A 22,981-nucleotide genomic window follows, 5' to 3' on the forward strand; every position below is an offset into this window, starting at 1 on the left:
GTAACCAAAGATAGGGTAGGGGTGTGCCTCAGGAGGGGGATAGGAGAAATATTTAGATACAGAGTTTCACATTAGCAAGATGAGAAAGTTCTGGAGATCTGTTTCATAACAATCTGAATATACTTAACACTATTGAACTGTACACTTAAAAATGGTTAAGACGGTAAATTTTACACTATTGTTTTTATACCATACACAAAAAATGAGACATTCATCGATACAAAAATTGCTTTGCAAATATTTAAAGAAAACAAAAGATGATATGGAAGACAGAAGTAACTATATAAATACAGCTGACCCTTTAATAACATGGATTTGAACCGCACAGGTTGACTTGCATGTGAATTTTTTTCTGCCCGTCACCCCTAATTCAGCAGGACCAACCCCTCCTCTTCCTCAGCCTATTCAACATGAGGATGATGACAAGGATGAAGACCTTTATGATGATCCACTTCCATTTAATGAATAGTAAATATATTTTCTATTTACTGGGCAATAAGTGAAACCCTGTCTCTAAAAATAAAAATAAAAAATTATCTGGGCATGGTGGCGCACGCCTGTTAGTCCCAGCTACTCGGGAGGCTGAGGTGGAAGGACTGCCTGAGCCGAGGAAGAGTGAGTCAAGAGGGGACCACAGCACTCCACCCTGAACAATGAAGCGAGAAAAAATATTTTTTCTTCCTTCTGATTTTCTTAACATCTTCTTTTCTCTAGCTTACTTTACTGTAAGAATACAATATGTAATACATATAACATACAAAATATGTGTTAAACAACTGTTTATGTTATCAATAAGGCTTTTGGTCAACAGTAGGCTATTAGTAAAGTTTTAGGGGAATCTAAAGTTATATGTGAAGTTCCCACTGCACAGGGGGATCCCTAACCTTGGCATTGCTCAAGGGTCAAATGTGCCAGTGTGGAAGAAATCCATTAAGTTTTAAGAAGAAATTTGCAAGACAGTATATGAAGTCTAATTCCTTTTTTGCGTGTGTGTGTGTATATGTGTGTGTGTGTGTGTATATGTCTCACATACACATTTACATATGCATTTGTGTAAGCTAATAATGACCCCCAAAGAGATCAAGTTGTAATCCCTGGAACTTGTAAATGTTACTTTATTTGGAAAAAGGGTCTTTGCAGATGTGATTAAATTAAGGATCTTGAGATGGGGGATTACCCTGGATTATCTGGATAGGTCCTAAAGGCAATCACATATATCATTATGGGCAAGACAGAAGGAGATTTGACACAATGGAGAAAGTGATATGAAGAGGGATCAGAGAAAGATTAGAACAGAGTACAGTAAGATGGCCACAGGCCTAGGAGTGCCAGCAGCCACCAGAAGCTGGAAGAGGTAAGGAACCGATTCTTTCCTAGGGCCTCTGGAGGGAGTGTGGTCCCGCTGACTGATACCTTGATGTAGGTCCATAAGACTCATTTTGGATTTCTGGCCTCCATACTTTGAGAGAACAAATCCTGTTGCTTTAAGCTACCAAGTTTGTGGTCATTTGTTACAGCAGCCATAGAAAACTAGGACAACATTGTACATGTTTGAATGCACATAAACATTTTCTGGAAGGATCTGTAGAAAATTGTTAACCATGGCTACTTCTGAGAGTGTGTCTAAGGGTTAAGCAAAGAAATTTTTTGAAAAAACTTTTACTTTTAACTTTAATACCCATCCATGCCTTCTGATTTTTAATGAGCGTCAGCATCTTTTATAATAATTTTATTTATTTATTTATTTTTTTTTTTTTTATTTTTTTATTTTTTTTGAGACGGAGTCTCGCTCTGTCGCCCAAGCTGGAGTGCAGTGGCCAGATCTCAGCTCACCGCAAGCTCCGCCTCCCGGGTTTACACCATTCTCCTGCCTCGGCCTCCCGAGTAGCTGGGACTACAGGCACCCGCCTCGTCGCCCGGCTAGTTTTTTTGTACTTTTTAGTAGAGACGGGGTTTCACCGTGTTAGCCAGGATGGTCTCGATCTTCTGACCTCGTGATCCGCCCCTCTCGGCCTCCCAAAGTGCTGGGATTACAGGCTTGAGCCACCGCGCCCGGCCAATAATTTTATATTTTTTATATTATTAAATTGTTTTCATTTACTTTTTGCTTTATTTAACTCCCACTTAGATGATAAATAATGCTTTTTAAAGCTTTAAAACTTTAAAATTCCCACTTAGAGCCTTGAAGCTGGATCATCTGCCTATACTCATCCCATAGGCTACACTTCACTTTCACTCTTAACATTTTTCTTGTGTGCATATCTCCTTTGAAAGAAGGAACTCAGTCTTATTCATTATCCCAGCATTGAGCATAGTGCTTTGTACTCTAGTGTAAAATTTCTAAAATGGCACCATTTCATCAAGTCACAGAAGTCTTTTTGTTTTTTGAGACAGGGTATTGCTCCATTGCCTAGGCTGGAGTATGGTGGTGCAATCACTGCTCACTCTAGTCTCAACCTCCCAACCTCAAGTGAGCCTCCTGCCTCAGCCTCCTGAGTAGCTAGGACTACTGGGGCATGTACCACCACATCTGTCTAATTTTTAAATTTTTTTGTAGAGACAGGGTCTCACTATGTGGCCCAGGCTGGTCTCGAAGTCCCAGGCTCAAGCAATCCTCCTGCCTCAGCCTCCCAAAGAGTTGATATTACAGGCATGAACCACCCAGCCAGAAGTCTTAAATATACAATAATTGTATCTTTTTTTTTTTTGAGACAGGGTCTTGCTTTGTTACTGAGGCTAGCATGCAGTAGCACGAACACGGCTCACTGCAGCCTCGACTTCCTGGGCTCTGGCAATCCTTCTGCCTCAGCACCTCACATGTCTGGGACCACAGGTATGTGCCATCATGCCCAGCTAACTTTCTTACTTTTTGTAGAGATGGGGTCTCACCATCTTGCCCAGGCTGGTTTTGAACTCCTGGACTCAACTGAACTGCCTGCCTCAGCTTCCCAAAGTGCTGGGATTACAGGCATGAGCCACCACGCCTGGTCTTATAAAGAAAATTTTGTAGGCCGGGCGCGGTGGCTCAAGCCTGTAATCCCAGCACTTTGGGAGGCCGAGACGGGCGGATCACAAGGTCAGGAGATCGAGACCATCCTGGCTAATTCGATGAAACCCCGTCTCTACTAAAAAATACAAAAAACTAGCTGGGCGTGGTGGCGGGCGCCTCTAGTCCCAGCTACTCGGGAGGCTGAGGCAGGAGAATGGCATAAACCCAGGAGGCGGAGCTTGCAGTGAGCTGAGATCTGGCCACTGCACTCCAGCCTGGGCGACAGAGCGAGACTCCGTCTCAAAAAAAAAAAAAAAAAAAAGAAAATTTTGTAGAATGTGTATTTCAAATGTGTTGAGAAAACAAGATATATTTAATAAAATTCCGAAGTAAACCCTTTTCAAAGTGAAAAGAAATCACTCAGTAATATTATTTTGAAATTTTCCAAGATTTTTGCCACTGTTTTCCTAGTTACTTTTTTATTATAAGATCCGCTAAAGAGGGTAATTTCATTTTTAGAATCTTTCACTTTGGCAAAGCCATGGCAGTAGAACAGTTGCTTGAAGGAAATCTTACTGCAGAAAGCTCTACTCTAGATTAAATTTAGTGTAAACCTGGAGTCATGTTGAGCTCTGGAGGTAGACAGATTGAGTTGTAAACTTTGCTGTGCCACAAACCAGCTGATCCTCAGTTTTATCAATCATCATAACAATACCATCTTCACGTTGCTCCCTATTTAAGACACACTTCTTGAACATGTATTATGTGCCAGGCACTATCCTAAGCACTTCACATGTATTTACTCATTTAATCCTTAAAACCCTTAAGTTGATATTATTATCCCTATTTAATAAGAAGGCAATTGAGGCAAAGAGGGTAACTTGCCTAACATGACTCAACTAATCATTGTTGTAAAGATTAAATGTTATACATGTTGGCCGGGCGAGGTGGCTCAAGCCTGTAATCCCAGCACTTTGGGAGGCCGAGGTCGGCGGATCACGAGGTCAGGAGATCGAGACCATCCTGGTTAACACAGTGAAACCGCGTCTCTACTAAAAATATGAAAAAAAAATTAGCCAGATGTGGTGGCGGGCGCCTGTAGTCCCAGTTACTCGGGAGGCTGAGGCAGGAGAATGGCGTGAACCTGGGAGGCGGAGCTTGCAGTGAGCAGAGATCACGCCACTGCACTCCAGCCTGGGCGACAGAGTGAGACTCCGTCTCAAAAAAAAAAAAAAGAATTTCAAATAAATTAGGTAGGTACTCCACCCTAAGATCAAGGGCTTAAGTGTGGGCTACAAACAGTGACTTCCCTTCAAAGAATACAGTATAGAAAAGGAGGGGAAAAAAGTAAATTCACACTGTAGAAACCTCACAAACATTATTTCAGGTCAATATGAACAGTCAAGGTCAATACTAACAGTCATAAATCATGTTGATAGCATGTACCCTTGATATGATGTGATGAAATGGCACTTTAACTCTGTGGTCTTCCTTCCTAAAACCCGTAACTCCAGTCTAATGAGAAAAACATCAGACAAATTCCAGTAAAAGGACATCTTAAAATGTATTTGACTAGTACCTCTCAAAACAGATTAAAAATTTTTTTTTTTAATTCAGATCTATAATTTTTCCAGCTTTCTTAGTTGAAGCCTTTCTGAACTAGTCTAAAATAAAGTTAATTTTGAGACTAATTGAGACTGTTGAGATAGTGCTTACACCCAAAGACACAGGAACAAACCTGGTGCAGCGGCCCACACCAGTAATCCCAGCACTTTGGGAGGCTGGAGCGGGAGGATTGTTTGAGGCCAGGAGTTCAACACCAGCTTAGGCAACATACTGAGACTGTCTCCACAAAAAGAAAAAATTGAGGGCCGGACACGGTGGCTCATGCCTGTAATCCCAGCACTTTAGCACTTTGGGAGGCCGAGGCAGGCAGATCACTTTAGTCCAAGAGTTCAAGACCATCCTGGGCAACATAGTGATACCTTGCCTCTATAAAAAAAAAAAAAAAAAAAATTAGCTGGGCGTGATGGCACTCGCCTGTAGTCCCAGTCACTAGAGGATGAGGTGAGAGGATCCCTTGAGCCTGGGAGGCGAAGGCTGCAGTAAGCAGAGATGGGGCCACCACACTCCAGCCTGGGAGACAGAGTGAAACCCCATCTCAAAAAAAAAAAAAAAAAAAAAAAAAAATAGCTGAGCCACCCTTGCCACAGTATTTTTTTTTTTTAGAATATAAAAATAAAAATAAAAAAATAAAGACACAGAAACACAGCCAACTGGTTAGTCAGATACTGTTTTGGTCACTTTGTCGTACAAAGAAGATGATGTCAGTTTTGGCCAATTTTGTTCAACAAATATTTTTGACCACCTAGTTTGTTGCAGGCATTGTTAAAGCCACTGAGGTAACCTCGCAGGAAAAAAAAAAAAAAAATCTATGCTGTGCTTTCATTTCTACGAGAAAATCTAACAATATATAGACAAACAATAAACAATTACATAACAATATATGCCATGAAGTAAATAAGGAAAAGTGAAGTAAAAGTGACCAAGAGGGCTCCTCTAATTAAGAGCTCAGAAAAGTATCTCTTTAAGGAAATGACATTTAAGTTGAGGCCTGAGAGTGCCCGTAATATAGGCTGGGGGTAGGGGTAGAGTGAAGTGGGAAGTTCCAGAACAGAATACAAAGACAGAAAAGAATAAGCATAATGTGTTGGAGTTACATACATCAAGTAGGTAGAGTAACTGCCCTGATAGAAATGACCTAAGTAATGTATTCTAAACTCCAGAGGCAAGAATAGGAAAATCATTTAAAAACCTTAAAACTCTCCAACATTAACTACCAAGAATCCATCACTCCTAATTAGATTAAGAACTCAATTTTTTTTTTTTTTTTTTTTTTGAGACGGAGTCTCGCGCTGTCGCCCAGGCTGGAGTGCAGTGGCCGGATCTCAGCTCACTGCAAGCTCCGCCTCCCGGGTTCACGCCATTCTCCGGCCTCAGCCTCCCGAGTAGCTGGGACTACAGGCGCTGCCACCTCGCCCGGCTATTTTTTGTATTTCTTAGTAGAGACGGGGTTTCACCGTGTTAGCCAGGATGGTCTCGATCTCCTGACCTCGTGATCCGCCCGTCTCGGCCTCCCAAAGTGCTGGGATTACAGGCTTGAGCCACCGCGCCCGGCCAAGAACTCAATTTTTATGCATCCCTTTAGCTACCTCCTGCCACCACTGTCACAGTTGTCCATCTCCCATATGGTAAATGCTATTCTGCATTGCCCCATCTTCCCTCTAAAAACTATCATGCTGGTCATTCATATTTCATTGCATCTCTGGTAGAAGTACTTTTTTAAAGGGGCTGGGGGAATTCTACCCAGAAATTGCTCTTGCATTCTCCTACAGATCCCTACTTCACGTAGTACAACCATAGGTTAAGAGCAAAGGCCCTAGAGATAGACTAACCTGGGTTCAAATTCAGGTTTCATCACTTAGTTCTATGATTTTGAGCAAGTTGCACAGCCTTTTAAAGACTCAGTTTCCTCATCTGTAAAACATTATGAGGATAAAAAAAGATAAAATATAGCTGGGCATGGTGGCTCATGCTTGTAATCCCAGCACTTTGGGAGGGTGAGGAGGACAGATTGCTTAAGCCTAGGAGTTTGAGAACAGCCTGGGTAACATGGCAAAACCCTGTCTCTACAAAAAATACAAAAATTAGCTGGATGTAGTGGCATGTGCCTGTAGTCCTAGCTACTCGGGAGGCTGAGGTGGGAGGATCGATTGAGCCCAGGTTGAGGCTACAGTGAGCCATGATTACACCACTACACTCCAGCCTGGGTGACAGAGCGAGACCCTGTCTCAAAAAATAAATAAATAAAATAAAATAAAATGTGGAACCCAGTAGGCATTCAATACATGTTAGCTACTGCTAGTAAAATTATTTGGGCATGTATTTTATTCAAGGACCAGAGCTGAGCCCAGAGGGATTACAGAAACTATAATTTGCTACAGTAAATTGTTTGAGAGATAAAACTGTCAAACTCCCTTAGGTCAGGGCCTTTGTCTTTTTCTGGTTCACCAGTGTATTCCCTGAATCTAGAACAATGTGTAACAGACATTAAGCATCAATCTCAATATCTGTTCAATGAATGAATAAGACCCCATTAAGAAGCATAAGAGAGCCTGGCTTTACCTTAACATATTCATTCCTGTCAACATTTTTAACACTTATCCTAAGGCATTGTTAAAGATGTTTATTATTTTTAATTGCTTACCAAAAACCTAAACAGTGTTCATAATATTAAGGTACTCAAATTTATTGCAATTAAAACTTTGCTGCTGGAGCAGCTGAGAGCTGAAAACATTGCGGTCCCTGGAGCATAGTGTGCCCAGAGAGGGCATGGAAGCTCCATGCCTCTTCCCCTATACCTCACCCTATATAGCTCTTTGTATCCTTTGCAATATCCTTTATAATAAACTGGCTGGAAAACGTGTTTTCCTGAGTGCTGTGAACAGCTCTAGCAAATTAATCAAACCCAAGGTGGGGGTTGGGGGATTGTAGGAATGCCCATTTATATAGTCAGTCTACAGAAGCACAGGTAAAAAAAAAAAACCTGGGGCTTGAGATTGGCATCTGAGTGGGGGGCAGTCTTGTGGGACTAAACCCTCAACCTGTGGCATCTGACACTACCTCCAGATAAAGAGTGTCAGAATTGGCCAGACACGGTGGCTCATGCCTGTAATCCCAACACTTTGGGAGGCTGAGGTGGGCGGATCACTCGAGGCCGGGAGTTCAAGACCAGCCTGGCCAAAATGGAGAAACCCCGTCTCTACTAAAAATACAAAAAATTAGATGGGCGTGGTGGTGGGTTCTTGTAATCCCAGCTACTCAGGAGGCTGAGGCAGGAGAATCGCTGGAACCCGGGAGACAGAGGTTGCAGTGAGCCAAGATCGCGCCACTGCACTCCAGCATGGGCGACAGAGCGACTCTGTCTCAATTAAAAAAAAAAAAAAAAAAAGTCAGAATTGAACTGAATTAGAGGACACACAGCTGGTGTCCACTGCTGAAGAACTATTTGCTTGGTGTGTGGGGAAAAAAATCCCACACATCTGAGGTCACAGAAGTTTTCTGTATTGTGAGAGTATAAGATAAACTTATTAAAGTTTCTTATTCTATATTCTCAGAATTGGTGTCAGAACTGGGATTTGCTAGAATGACTTTGGCTCACAGACACATATGGTTTGGGAAGAAAAAGGATAAAAGGATAGGGATGAAGAACTTTGATTCCTAGGTGGCCAAGTGGTCACCTATGGCAAGGAGCCGAAGTTGTGCTGCCATCAATTACTCAAGGTAAAAATTATCCATGGAATCTAGAGATGGATCCAATTGCCTGGGAGTTGGTTCACAGGATGCACAAGGAAATGCAAACTAATATTAAAAAAGTGAAATGTTGGCTGGGCACGGTGGCTCACGCCTGTAATCCCAGCACTTTGGGAGGCCAAGGCAGGTGGATCACAATGTCAGGAGATCAAGACCATCTGGCTAACATGGTGAAACCCCATCTCTACTAAAAATACAAAAAACTAGCAGGGCATAGTGACTCACATCTGTAATCCCAGCTACTTGGGAGGCTGAGGCAGGACAATCGCTTGAGCCTGGGAGGCAGAGGTTGCAGTGAGCTGAGCTCGTGCCACTGCACTCCAGCCCTGGAGACAGAGTAAGACTTCGTCTCAAAAAAAGAAAAAAAAAGAAAAAAGAAAAAAAGTGAAATGTTAAATCCCTTGGTTATTGTTATCTGTAAGAGCTAAAATGAAATTAAAAGAGAGTGGTGGGTTGGACCTTCCTGCTAGACCAAGCTCAGACTTCAGTGAGTGTGAGAGCTTAGGCCTCACACTAGCCTCAAAGCTGCCCCCAAGGGAAAAATTTATGCCGGGACCACAGAAAGTGCTTCTAAGACCTTTGGTAACGAAGAAGGTGGTCTGCGAAAACCAAAGAACTATAGAAACCAGGGGGTACAATGTGAAGAAATTGTTTCATTTTGTACATTAGTATCACAAGCTCCCTGAAGGGGACAGTCTGATTCCACCTATAAATGCCAAGTGGAACACCCCAGATCCAGATAAGGCCACGGATATGCTTCATATGCAAGCCATGTGAAACTGGCTTTATGATGACTAGGACATTTGCCCTCTGAATATGCCCACTAGCCAGTCATGGTAAATGCTGTGGTTAAGGGTGACCCCTTAATGTGGATAACCTTACTGTTGCAAAATCAAAAGACAGTTCGAGAAGCCTTATCAAATGTGCTGTCTCAGTTTCCTCTCGTGGGTCTTACAGATGCTAATAAAACTATTAAGTTAAGAGAATAGTGAGACAGAGGACAAATGGATTCATCCTGGAAGGTGGAAATTTTTAAATGGTTATTAAGAAATAAGGTAGCAGGGTGCGGTGGCTCATGGCTATAATCCCAGCACTCTGGGAGGCCAAGACGGGATGATCACTTGAGCCCACGAGTTCAAGACTAGCCTGGGTGCCAAAGGAAGACCTTGCTGGTGTCCCAACATTAAGGGGTTCCAAAGAAGTTTGCTATATTTATCCTAGTTTGCAGAAATTATAAGTCAGGAGGCAGATTACAATGAGAAATCTGATCTGAAATTGTGGAGGCAATAGGTAGATGAGTCAAGATAAAGACTGACAAATGGGCAAGAGTCTCTTGGCTCAACCACCTGCTGGGGACCCCAAGCCTTCTGTATACAAGTAGGTAAAATGGTCAGGGAGTGGCGAAGAGAAATTCCTGGGGCTCCTTCATATGGAAGCCCCAGGCACAGTGGTACCAAGAGCCATTGGTGAAGCCCCGAAGAGGGCTACAACTAGATTCAGAGAAGGCCAGGCGTAGTGGTTCACACCTATAATCCCAGCATTTTGGGAGGCCGAGACAAAAGAATCCCTTGAGCCTAGGAGTTCGAAATCAGCTTGGGCAACAAGGCAAAAACCCCATCGCTACAAAAATTTGCCAAGCATGGTGATCCACATCTGTAGTCCCAGCTACTGGAAGGCTGAGATGGGAGGATCATCTGAGCCCTGGAGGTTGAGGCTGCAGTGAGTCATAATCGCAGCACTGTGCTCCAGCCAGGGCAAAAGAGTGAGATCTGATCATAAAAAAAAATTTTTTTTAATTTTAAAAAAATTAAAAAATTGAGAGAACACAAAGATATAAGTGTTGACAGAACTATGAAAGTTGGAAGCTGTGTCTCCTATACATAAATGTTTTAAGGGAATGGATATTATGTCTGGCTGGGGAACACTTCCCCTACCTGGTATTGTAAAAACAAAACCTGTTGATGAAGTCCTAATAGAAGCTTCAGTTAGAAAAGTTAGGGTTAGCCAGGTGTGGTGGCTCACACCTGTAATCCCAGCACTTTGGGAAGCTGAGGCGGGTGGATTACTTGAGGTCAGGAGTTCGAGACCAGCCTGGCCAACATAGTGAAATCCTGTTTCTATTAAAAATACAAAAAATTAGCCGGACATTGTGGCACACACAAGTAGTCCCAGCTACTTGGGAGGCGGAGGTGGGAGAATCGCTTGAACCTAAGAGGCAGAGGTTGCAGTGAGCCGAGATCACACCACTGCACTCCAGCCTGGGCAAAAGAGCAAGACTCTGTCACAAAAAAAAATAAAAATAAAAAAGAAAAGAAAAGAAAAGTGAGGGTTGATGGAATTAAGATAAAAGTTTACAGGAGAGTTGGTATATTCAAACACACTTCATGTGAGAGCATAAGAGCTCTACACCCTTCTCCCATACCTACTAGCCCTGTGCCTCTCTTCATCTGTATGATTTGTAGCATCCTTTACGATAAACTGTAAAAGTAAAAAACAAACAAAAAAACACTAAAAAAAAAAAAAAAAAAAAAGCTGCTGTTAAAACTGAACTGTCAGTTTTAGAAGACTGCGATGGAATTACCACACACCACTGTTCAAAATTCAAAACTGATCAAGACTTTAAAGTAATGGAGAATAAAGTAAAAGGCATGTTAATTGTTACGGAATACCTTTGCTTGCCATTGCCTCAGTGAACAGCCTTTAAATTTTTTTTTTTTTTTTTTTGAGACAGAGTCTCGCTCTGTCACCCAGGCTGGAGCGCAATGGCTGGATCTCAGCTCACTGCAACCTCTGCCTCCCAGGTTCAAATGATCCTCTTGCCTCAGCCTCCCAAGTAGCTGAGATTACAGGTGCCCACCACCACGCCCAGCCATTTTTTGTATTTTTAGTAGAGAGAGAGAGAGAGAGAGAGAGAGAGACGGGGTTTCACCATGTTGGCCCGACTGGTCTCGAACTCCTGACCTGGTGATCCGCCCGCCTCAGCCTCCCAAAGTGCTGGGATTACAGGCGTGAGCCACGGCGCCCAGCCTAAAATCTTATTTAAAAAAAAATTTTACATGAGTTTACCAACTAGATTTAACTTATGGTAGCAAAATAAATTGATTTCACATTTATCTATATCATTAAATTTTATAAAAGCATTACAGTTTGTCTGGTCACTTCAGAGAAGTCAAAAGTCTTTTATAATTTCTTAAAGTTTCAAAAGATTCTTAGTTTAATTTATTGGCTCTTTAGGTCAAAAGAAGGACTTCTCAGGGTGATGAAAATGGAGGAAGGAGGAGCTCACCTTTCTAAAAATGAATTTTCAATTACTATAATTATGCATAAGAAAGGCAGCATTTCTGGGCCAAGATTTGATGCCTTGGTCCCATGAGAATTAAATTAGAGCCATGCATAAATTTGGGGCGAGTTCTGCAAAAACCACTTCAACCTCTATTGATACTGAATGAAAAACTCATTGTTAAGATTCATCAACACGAATCTATTTTCTAACACACACTAGCCACTCTGGCAACATCCCTTTCATCATTTTCTATCCAAGAAACAGAACGGAATGCATTTCAATCCTGCCCAACAATGACCACGATTACAAGTGGGGGGAGAGCTCAAAAGTAAGAATCTAGTTCACCGAGCCCCAATCTAAAAGTAGCAAGGCCCAGCCCACATTGCTGGCTATTGTATTGGTTCCCCCACACCTCCAGGGCTGGAAGGACACCTGAACGCTCCCGACACCTTGAGAGAGAGAAAGCCAAACGTTAAGGGCGGGGTGGTGGATGATCGGAATCGTTCACATCGCAGCAAGCCGGGAGGGACACAGGTGTGCGGCCAGGCCCCGCTACCGCTGTCCTTGCCACGCTCCGAGGCTACAAGGCCCTTCGCAACCACCACAGCCCTAGTAGGCGCTTACTTATTCATTCGCTTGACAATTACGCGAGGGGCACTCTAGCAGGGCCGGCTCTAGGGGCCCCCGCCCCAGTCCCGGTACACCGCAGCCGCCAGGCGCGGCCCTGCGCCGCCCGCGCCCCCTAGACGCTACCACCCGTGCCCCGCTGCGGCGGCGCTGTGGCCACCCGGAGCCCACCCCCAGCCTCCGCAGCACACCAGCGCCCACGCCCCCCGCCCTGCCCGCCGCAGGTCCCCTGGCCTCCGCCCCGCTTCGCCGCCTCAGACCTGCCGGGTTCGTGGGGCAAAGGAGGCGCGCGTCTGGAGGCCCCCAGCAGCCCGGGATCCAGGGGCTCCTCTGAGCGCGCGATGGCTGCACTCGAGGGCCTCGCGGGTGGGGCCACCGACCACTCACCTCAGCCGGGTCAGAACCAAGGGGCCTGCTCTAAGCCGTTTGAAACCGCTTGGGCCGCCGCACACCCCGCAGTGTCCTCGTTCTTTATTGGTCCTCGACAGACCGCCCATCGGCCTTTTATTGGTCCATTTGAAAGGCCTGTGGGCACGCGCCGCCCGCAGCCTTAAAGGGGCCGCGAGCAGCCGTGTTTCCCTGTGGACCAGACGCTGCCTACACGGGTGGGGACGCTGGTCGCTGCCGGGGCCAAGCTGCCGACGACTCCAGAAAGAAGGGCGAAAGATGTGTGTAGACCTGGGCATCCCTGGCCGTCAGCATGTTTGCTTTATTTAATTACAGATGTTCAAGCTGCTGTCAACACCTGACAATTTTTTTGGTCATTATTCATTCCCCAGAGATTGACTGTAAGCTAAGTGCTGTAAGGGAAACCAGAGGCAGCTGAAAGTAACAGCGAATGAAGCCAGGACCCTGGATTCTGACCTCGGACCTGTTCTGAGTAAATCACCTTTCTCAGTAAATCTTCTGGAGTTGTTTCCTTATCTGTAAAATGGGATAACGATGTTTCCCTTACAATTTAATGGGAGGAGTTAATATAACTAATAGAATGTCTTGAGAAAAGCCTTTGTGAACTGTAACGCGTTCTGCAAATGCTGAATACTCCCTTATAAAAATGAGAGGCTGGGTTAACGTGATCTCCAGAATTCTAGCTTAGCTCTACATTCAGTGTTTCTGTGAATGAGTTCAGGTCCTTACTTCCAAGGAATTTGTAATCTACAATGGTTAGAGGAATATAACATACAGAGTAGTCACTAAAATTCAAAGCAGTGTAATAACTGTATAAATGAAAAGCTATAAATGCTTAGACACAGGAGAAATTTGATGGGGGAGGATCTGTGAGGAAGGTGAATTTTTAATCTAGGATTTAAAGAATGTGTAGATTCTCAACAGGCTAAAAGATGGAGAGGGGATGGATAAAAGTAAATGAAACAATTACATGTTTTTTAATTGTCAAGTTGGCAGAGATGAAAAAGTTCAACAACCTTTGGTTGGTCAAGATTTGGAAAAACAGGCCGGATGCAATGGCTTATGCCTGTAATCCTAGCACTTTGGGAGGCCAAGGCAGGAAGATTGCTTGAGGCCAGGGGTTCAAGACCAACCTGGGCAACATAGCAAGACCCCGTCTCTGTTTTTAAAAATAAAAAATAAAAAGAAATGGAAAAACGGACACTCAAAGTCACTATTGGCAAGAGTATAGTTGGTACGAACCTTTAGGAGAACAATTTGGCAGTAACTAAAATGTACATAATCTAGTTCTGGCCCAGTAATGCCACTATGAGGAATTTATCCTGCAGATCTGTGCAAGTATGCAAAGAAAAATGTGCAAGGATGTTTACTGCAGTACTGCTTTTTTTTTTGAGACAGAGCCTCACTCTGATGCCCAGGCTGGAGTACAGTGGTATGATCTTGGCTCACTTCAACCTCCACCTCCTGGGTTCAAGTGATTCTACTGCCTCAGCCTTCCGAGTAGCTGGGACTACAGGCGCATGCCATCATGCCTGGCTAATTTTTTGTAGTTTTAGTAGAGAGGGGTTGCGCCGTGTTAGCCAGGCTGATCTTGATCTGCTGACCTTGTGATCTGCCCACCTTGGCCTCCCAAAATGCTGGGATTACAGGCGTAAGCCACTCTGCCGGGCTTTTTGTTTGTTTGTTTTTGACAGAGTCTCGCTCTTGTTGCCCAGGCGTAGTGCAATGGCGTGATCTCGGCTCACTGCAACCTCCACTTCCCGGGTTCAAGCGATTCTCCTGCCTCAGCCTCCCAAGTAGCTGGGATTACAGGCACCTGCCAACATGCCCGGCTAATTTTTTTTTTTTTTTGGTATTTTTAATAGAGATGGGGTTTCACCATTTTGGTCAGGCTGGTCTCAAACTCCTGACTTCAGGTGATCCGCCTGCCTCAGCCTCCCAAAGTGCCAAGATTACAGGCGTGAGCCACTGTGCCTGGCCCTTTTTTTGTTTTGTTTTGTTTTTTTTGTTTTGAGATGAAGTCTTGCTCTCATGTTGGCCAGGCTCGTCTTGAACTGCTGACCTCAAGTGATCCACCCGCCTCAGCCTCCCAAAGTGCTGGGATTATAGCTGTGAGCCACTGTGCCTGGCCAGCACTGGTTAAGATTAAAAAAAAAAATTCTGGAGGCCAGGCACGGCGGCTCATGCCTATAATCCCAGTGCTTTGGGAGGCTGAGGTGGAGGATTGCTGAAGTATGAGAGGTCAAAGCTGCAGCGAGCTATGATCATGCCACTGTACTCCAGACTGCATGACAGAATGAGACCCTGTCTCTAAACAAAAAATAAATAAATAATCTGGAAATTACATGTTCATCAACAGGGAGCCTTTTATGTAAATTATGATATATCCATTCAATAGAACACTATGCAACTGTTAAAAAGAATGTGGTTAATCTATGTGCTGGAACAGAAACACGCACAAATTTTACTAATTGAAAAAAAGGCAAGTTGCAGAACTTGTGGAATAATTTTTTAATATATGGTTATAAATGTATGTGTGTTTGGGGGCATGCCTGAAAATGGTTAGAACATTCCTGGAATTATAAGAAACTTAATAGGAATGGGACTCGGGAGGGAAATGAATTTTTACCATTGACGTGGTGTGTTTCTTTTTTCTTTCATAGAAGAAGCAGAGAGCAGTGGAGAAAGTGTGAGTCAGGGCACAGTAACAAGAAAGTGCATCGTATGTATAGGACTGAACATATGGGGTTGATTTTAGGGCTAAAATTATGTTGGGAAGTAGTGGAACACAAGATTGACACAGAAGGTTAGGAACAATTCTTTTTTTTTTTTTTTGAGACAGAGTCTCACTCTGTTGCTCAGGCTGGAGTATAGTGGCGTGATCTCAGCTCACTGCAACCTCCACCTCCTGGGTTCAAGCAGTTCTCCTGTCTCAGCCTCCCAAATAGTTGGGACTATAGGCGCAAGCCACAGTGCTGGGCTAATTTTTTTGTATTTTAGTACAAAAAAGTACAATAAGGTGAGACAGGGTTTCACCTTATCGCCCAGGCTGTTCGCAAACTCCTAAGCTCAGGCAATCTGCCTGCCTCAGCCTCCCAAAGTGCTGGGATTACTGATGTGAGCCACCGCGCCCGTCCAGGAACAATTCCTAAAGGATCTTGAATCCCAGGGTATGGAATTGGTACTTTATTAAGTAGATAATGGGGGGCTATTAAAGTTCCTGAGCAAGAGAGTGGCAAAATCAGAGTTGTACTTTAGGAAAATTAATTAGCTTGATTGTCTAAAATGGTTTAGAGTTGGGAACCCAGCTAGGAGTCTCATATGAGGTGTTAGCAGTGGAGAGGATGAGAGCAGATTCAAGAAAGAATGAAAGATTTGGCAACTGACTAGATTAGGTACAAAGGCAAGGGTGGGTCCCATTTAGGAAGGTGAGTCAAAGAGAATTCCAGGATTTGATTGCCCAATGGAAGTAGGAAGTCAGGAGAAGCCAGTCTCAAGGGGAAGGTGAGGCATTTAAATTGCAACCTGTTTACTTTTAGGTACTAATGACGCATTCTAATGGAATTGTCTGAGTAGGGTTAGAAAATACACGATGGAAGCTGGAAGAATAGATGCAGAATCAATGATATAGATTTGGGAATCACACTGATAGAGTGAATGAGACCACAGACGGGGGGATTGGAGAGAGTGAAAGGATGGATAATGAGGACAGATCCACATATAGGAGAAGAAGAAAGGAATGAAAGCAATACAGTTATGGTAACCTTGGAGAAATTGGTGAGGATATACAGAAATAGTTTTCTTTAGCCATTGGTCATTGGCATATTTACTTTATTTAAATATTACCAGAAATAAACTGAAGATTACATTTAAGGAGAGGGTGTGATGGTAATCCGGAATTGGCTTAATAAAGGATGTGTGTGCAGTCTGGGTCCTGGAGAGTTTTAGAACAAGATGGCAAAATCCCTTTTTGTCTTGGATGACTTAGATGCAGCCCTATTTTAAGATGAGCATTAGATGTCTGATTTTACTCATTTATGCATTCAACAAATATTTATCAGCACCTAGTATGTGGTGGGACACTTCTAGGCACTGCAATGATCAGTAGACAAAATAGACTTCCCAAAACTTCCTCCCCTAGTGGTGCTCACACTATAGTGAGGAAACATTGACAATCAATACATAAATAAATTATATAGTATGTTATTAGACAATATGTCCAGTGGGAAAAGAAAAAGAATAAAACTGGGTAAAGGGATAGGGAAATGGGTTGGAAAGACTGTAATTTTATTTTATTTTTCAACCTGTATTTTAGAATCGAGGGTACATATGCAGATTTGTGATAAAGGTATATTGTGTGATGCTGAGGTTTGGGGTATGATTGAACCTAAGTAGTGAGCATAGTACCTAACAGTAGTTTATGAGTCCTTGCTTGCAGGGACCCATCCCACAGACCTCGACCCAACAACGGATGAATAACGTACACTAACACAGATATTCTGCCTGTCAGTCCAGCTAAGGGTCTGGGCCCCTCACAGACACCAAGGAAGGTTCTGTAAAGAGTAGCAGCCATCCTGATCAGCCAGTGAAGCTTGCATTTATTCAGTATAGATTAAATGACAAAGGTCTTCAAAAGTCTTCAGTAAACACCACTAGAGGGTAATTGACCTGTAATTGCCGACACCCCCCACCCCACCATGGTTATGCACCCACAGTTGATCAAAGGTTGGTCTTAAGACCACATAAGTAAACAAGCTATTTAGATAAACTACACTACTTTCCTTCATATCTACTCTAAGCTGTTTATTCAAGGTAAGGATCAGGCTGCTTTCAGCCGTAACCCTATCCTGAGACTTTTGCAAAACCTTCCGGCCTTCCAAGAAGATTTGTGTCTATATTTTATAACTTCATCTTAAAATTTTTCCCACCATCCTGACTGAACTCCCACACTTGCTCCTCTCCTACTCTCCCATCTCTACTAGTCCCAAATGTCTATCGTTCCCTTCTTTGTGTCCATGTGTACCCAATGTTTAGCTCCTATTTCTAAGTGAGAACATGCAATGTTTGGTTATCTGTTAGTTTGTTTAGGATAATGGCCTCCAGCTGCATCTAGGCTGCTACAAAGGACATTATTTCATTCTTTTTTTTGGCTGCATAGTATTACATGGTATACGTACCACATTTTCTTTAATCCACCATTGATGGGCACAAGGGTTGAGTCCATGTTTTTGCTATTGTGAATAGTGCTGCAATGACATATGGGTACATGTGTCCTTTTGGTAGAATGATTTATTTTCCTTTGAGTATATACCCACTAATAGGATTACTGGGTTGAATGGTAGTTCAACTCTTAGTTCTTTGAAAAATCTCCAAACTGCTTTCCACAGTGGCTGAATTAATTTACATTCCCACCACAGTGTACAACTGTTCCCTTTCCTCTGCAGCCTTTCTAGCATCTATTAATTTTTTACTTTTTAACAAAAGCCACTCTGACTGGTATGAGGTGGTATCTCATGGTTTTGATTTGCATTTCTTTGATGATTAGTGATGATGAGCATTTTTTCATATGTTTGTTGGTCACTTGTATCTCTTTTGAACGTGTTTGTTCATGTCCTTTGCCCACTATTTATTTATTTATTTATTTAGAGACAGAGGCTCATTCTGTCTCCCAGGCTATACTGCAGTGGCGCAATCTCAGCTTACTGCAACCTGTGCCTCCTGGGTTCAAGTGATTCTCCTGCCTCAGCCTCCCAAGTAGTTGGGATTACAGGCACCCACCACCGTGCTTGGCTAATTTTTGTATTTTTAGTAGAGATGGGGTTTCGCCATGTTGGTCAGGCTGGTCTCGAACTCCTGACCTCAGGTGATCCACCCACCTCGGCCTCCCAAAGTGCTAGGATTACAGGCGTGAGCCACTGCACCTGGCTTGCCCACCTTTTAATGGGGTTGTTTTTCACTTGTTGATTTAAGTTCTTTATAGATTCTGGATATTAGACCTTTGTTGGATGCATAGCTTGCAAATATTTTCCCCCATTCCGTGGCCTATTACTCCCTTGATAGTTTCTCTTGCTGTGCAGAAGCGCTTTACTTTTAGTAGGTTCCATTTATGCATTTATCAATTTTTGTTTTTGTTGCAATTGCTCTTGAGGACTTAGCCATACCCTTGCCGTGCTGGTGCATTGAGAAGGGTATCAGAGGTTTTCTTCTAGGATTTTATATTTCATGGGAAAGGCTGTGGCCGGGCGCCGTGGCTCAAGCCTGTAATCCCAGCACTTTAGGGAGGCCGAGACGGCGGATCACAGGTCAGGAGATCGAGACCATCCTGGCTAACACGGTGAAACCCCTGTCTCTACTAAAAATACAAAAACTAGCCGGGCGAGGTGGCGGGCGCTGTGGTCCCAGCTACCGAGGCTGAGGCGAACACAAACCCGGGAGGCGGAGCTGCAGTGAGCTGAGATCCCGCCACTGCACTCCAGCCCGGCTACAGAGCAAGATTGTCTCAAAAAAAAAAAAAAAGGGAAAGGCTGTTTTTTTGTTTGTTTGTTTTGGGTTTTTTTTTTGTCTGTTTGTTTTTTAGACAGGGTCTTGCTCTGTCACCCAGGCTGGAGTGCAATGGCAGGATCTCAGCTCAACTGCAGCCTTGACCTCCTGGGCTCAAGTGATTGTCCCACTTCAGCCTCCCGAGTAGCTGTAGCATGCATGAAACCTCCTCCTATTTTTTTTTTTTTTTGGTAGAGACAGGATCTCATGTTACCCAGGATGGTCTCAAACCTCAAACCCATGGACTCATACTCTTCTGCATCAGTTTCAGTGTTGAGGCCAGCGTGAGCCCCCGACCCTGGCCCGGGGGCTCACGCTTGTAATCCCAGCACTTTGGGAGGCTGAGGCAGGTGGATCACCTGAGGTCAGGAGTTCGAGACTAGCCTGGCCAACATGGTGAAACCCGTCTCTACTAAAAATACAAAAATTGGCCGGGCCGTGGCTCAAGCCTGTAATCCCAGCACTTTGGGAGGCCGGTGACGGTGGATCACGAGGTCAGAGATCGAGACCATCCTGATCTAACACGGTGAAACCCCGTCTCTACTAAAAAAAAAAAATACAAAAACTAGCCGGGTGAGTTGGGCGGCTCTGTAATCCCAGCTACTCGGGGAGGCTGAGGCAGGAGAATGGCGTGAACTCCGGAGGCGGAGCTTGCAGTGAGCTGAGATCCGGCCACTGCACTCCAGCCTGGCCGACAGAGCTTGGTGACTCCGCCTCAAAATAAATAAATAAATAAATAAATAGGGTCATGCACTGCCTGTAATCCCAGCACTTTGGGAGGCCGAGATGGGCTGGATCACTTAGGTCAGGAGATCGAGACCATCCTGGCTAACACGGTGAAACCCCGCTCTACTAAGAAATACAAAAATAGCCGGGCGTAGGTGGCAGCCTGTAGTCCCAGCTACTCGGGAGGCTGAGCCGAGAATGGCGTGAACCCGGGAGGCGGAGCTTGCAGTGAGCTGAGATCCGCCACGCATCTCAGCCTGGGCTACAAGACTGGCCTCAAAAAAAAAAAAAAAAAAAAATAAAATAAAAAAATAAAAAATAAATAAATAAATAAAAATAAATAAATAAAAAATAAAAAAATAAAATAAAATACAAAATTAGTCAAGCATGGTGGCAGATGCCCATAATCCCAGCTGCTCGGGAGGCTGGAGGCAGGATAATCTCTTGAACCTGAGGTGGAGGGACAAGACCATGACAGACCCAGCATGGTGACAGACATTACTCCATCTCAAAAAATAAAAATAAAATAAAAAAAAAATATATATATATGAAAGGCAAAATGTGGTAGTCACCTGGATTACATTTGAGCAAAGACTTAAAGAAGGTGAAGGAGTTAGCCATGAGTATCTAGGGAAGAAGTGCGAAAGTAAGGGTCAAATAGCCAAACAAAGGCCTTATGTATTTGAGGAAGACGGAATAGTGTCATGGCCCAGTGAGTAGATGCAGGGCGGGGGTAGTAGGGAGATGAAATTCTTTTAACAGTTGGGGCAGGAGTGGTAGATCCCAGGGCCTTGTAGAAATCTTATACAGTACCTGCCCATAGTGTAGGTATTCAATAAATGTTTGCCTGGGGTCATCTTTTGCCATCTAGGATTATTATCAAATAGCATTTATCTGTATATTTATTGGAGTTACTGCAGTTTTCTTTTATTCTAGGTCCTCCTAACAGTCCTTTTTACATACATATATATTTATGAACATACTGCCCCTCCGAGGGCAGTGAAACCCCTGTGGGCATTAGAGATCAAAGTGAATGCTATATTTTGCAACTGCAAACAGGAAACAAATGTCAACACTGTGGCTGCTGAATAACTGTGCTGGGCATCTCTAAAAGCTTGTTAGGCTGGGACAGTCCTCATTCTTTGTGTAATCACAAGCTGAATTCTGGGTTGAAGCATCCCTGTACCATGGGATATGCATCCATATTTCTAGCCTAAAAGGAGCAGCTTCAGTGATGAGCTTCTTCAACTTTCAAACCAGGTGCCCTCTGCATTATTTCCCCTGAGATAGCGGTACTTAATACAGATTTCAAGTGGCTCTGGTTTTAGTGTGCCTTAACTGTCTCCTAGATTGCAAAGCCTACCCTGGCTTGCACTTGATTGCATTTCTAGTAGGTGCTGGTTGAAATCTTGAAGGAATGAATAGCCTTTGCTTTTTCTTTTTCTCATATTCATTTCCATAGCCCCCAAAATGTAGACTGTCCAAGAACTTTGACCAGAAGCAGCATCAGTCCCACCAAAGAGGAAGCGGAGGAAGTGGAGAGAGATAGGGGACCCTCATTAGCAGGCTATCAGCAGGCTTTAGGCCTGAGGGAAAACCATCAGGAAGGGCAAGATATGTGAAAGTTCTGGCTTTTATGTCTTATAAAATGAAATAAGCAGATTGTGTAGCTTTGGGGCTAACTTAGCCTTGGGTTTAAACGATGACCCTAGTTAGGCTGTCTGGTTCTGTGTGTTAACACTATGTCAAGGAGATTCAGAGTTATGAGTTGGAGCTTTGACTGGACATCAAACTCTATTCCCTATGTTGAGCTCTGCTAGCCTCCAGCTGTTGTAACAGGAGAATGGTGTGGAGAGAAAATAAGTGGGAAGTAGATGAGGAATGTTTCAAAAACAAAGACTGCCTAAAAACATCCCAAAACATACATCCTATTATGTGGATCAGCTGGACTCCTATCTTCACATTTGGAAAGAAAAAGATATATTACAGAGTGCTCGTAGCCATAAAAAGGACTCAACCACATTTCTTTATCATTATGTCTATAAATAGAAACCAGAGAATTTAAGCTCACTGGATAACCTTGATGTCGGTGGCATTATTGGGTCCTTCTTAGAACCCACTTAGATACCTATGCACCTCAGCTTTGTAGATGCTGTCTCTGAGTTCCTATGCATTGACTTTGTGTTTTCTTTCAGGGCTTCAAGTTTGGTGGAGAGTTTCAGTTTATGCCATAGAGTCTCTTTCTAGGCCAGAGATCCTTTCATTTTAGATTCCACAGTTTGTTCACATACACCAGACAGACCGTGACTGTATTTCTTGGAGGAGTTTGCGTAACATGGTCAGTTTGTTAGAACTTGACCCACCATCTGCTCACTATCAGTTTCTGTGGTTTTTTTTTGTTTTGTTTTTCTAGGTGACAAGGTTTTGTTTCTGTTACCCAGGCTGGAATGCAGTGGCATGATCATAGCTCACTGTAACCATGAACTCCTGGCTCAAGTGATCCCTCCTGCCTCAGCCTCCGAAAGCAGCTGGGACTACAGGCATGAGCTACCACACCTGGCTAATATTGTTAAATATTTCAGGAGCTAGGGTCTTGTCATGTTGCCTAGACTGATCTTGAACTCCAGGCTCCTGATGTAATACTTCTTACTTCTGTCCTGGCCTCCCAAAGTGGTGAGATTTCATTTCTTTTTGGTGTAGCCACTGTGCCTGACCCTAGTTTTCAGATTTTATATCCAGAGAACTAGACAAGGAATTTCAACCTTTGTTCCTTTGTTTTATCCCAAGATGTCCTTCTTTTTCTTTTTCCCTCTGCAAAGAGAACAGTGGGGTTGGAGGGATGGTTATCCTTGGGCTATTCTAATTTGTTTTTGTTCTGGCACACCTACTCCCACTACAGTTAGAAAAATTATACACTGTAGTTTATAATTGTGACCTCTGGTCACTTAAATACAAGAAGCTCTAGTCTTTCTTGCTTTCTTTTTTTTTCTTTTTGGGATGGTGGTGGTAATGGTGTTGTTAGACTCTAAGTTCTA

At 43.5% G+C, this 22,981-nt stretch overlaps 1 protein-coding gene and 1 long non-coding RNA gene across 5 annotated transcripts in view; one reads left to right on the top strand and one right to left on the bottom strand.

The window, feature by feature from the left end:
* The window catches only part of CKAP5 (cytoskeleton associated protein 5), a 99,216-nt gene extending 86,466 nt beyond the window's left edge, over positions 1-12,750 (bottom strand). For 2 of the 4 annotated variants that reach the window (XM_021925834.1, XM_021925829.1), the window contains exon 1: positions 12,660-12,750. The gene's annotated coding sequence lies outside the window, so the exon portion shown is untranslated. Of the gene's footprint in view, positions 1-12,532; positions 12,615-12,659 lie in introns of those variants that run through there. The other 2 variants (XM_021925832.1, XM_021925831.2) reach the window with 2 other exon arrangements.
* A 120-nt stretch (positions 12,751-12,870) lies between these two features.
* Positions 12,871-22,981, top strand: part of LOC116269766 — a 28,661-nt gene continuing 18,550 nt past the window's right edge. The window contains exon 1 of the long non-coding RNA XR_004177526.1: positions 12,871-13,152. This is a non-coding gene — a long non-coding RNA (uncharacterized LOC116269766). The remainder of the gene's footprint in view (positions 13,153-22,981) is intronic.

The sequence above is a fragment of the Papio anubis genome, chromosome 12, assembly GCF_008728515.1.
Source record: "Papio anubis isolate 15944 chromosome 12, Panubis1.0, whole genome shotgun sequence".
Taxonomy (NCBI): Eukaryota; Metazoa; Chordata; class Mammalia; order Primates; family Cercopithecidae; genus Papio; species Papio anubis.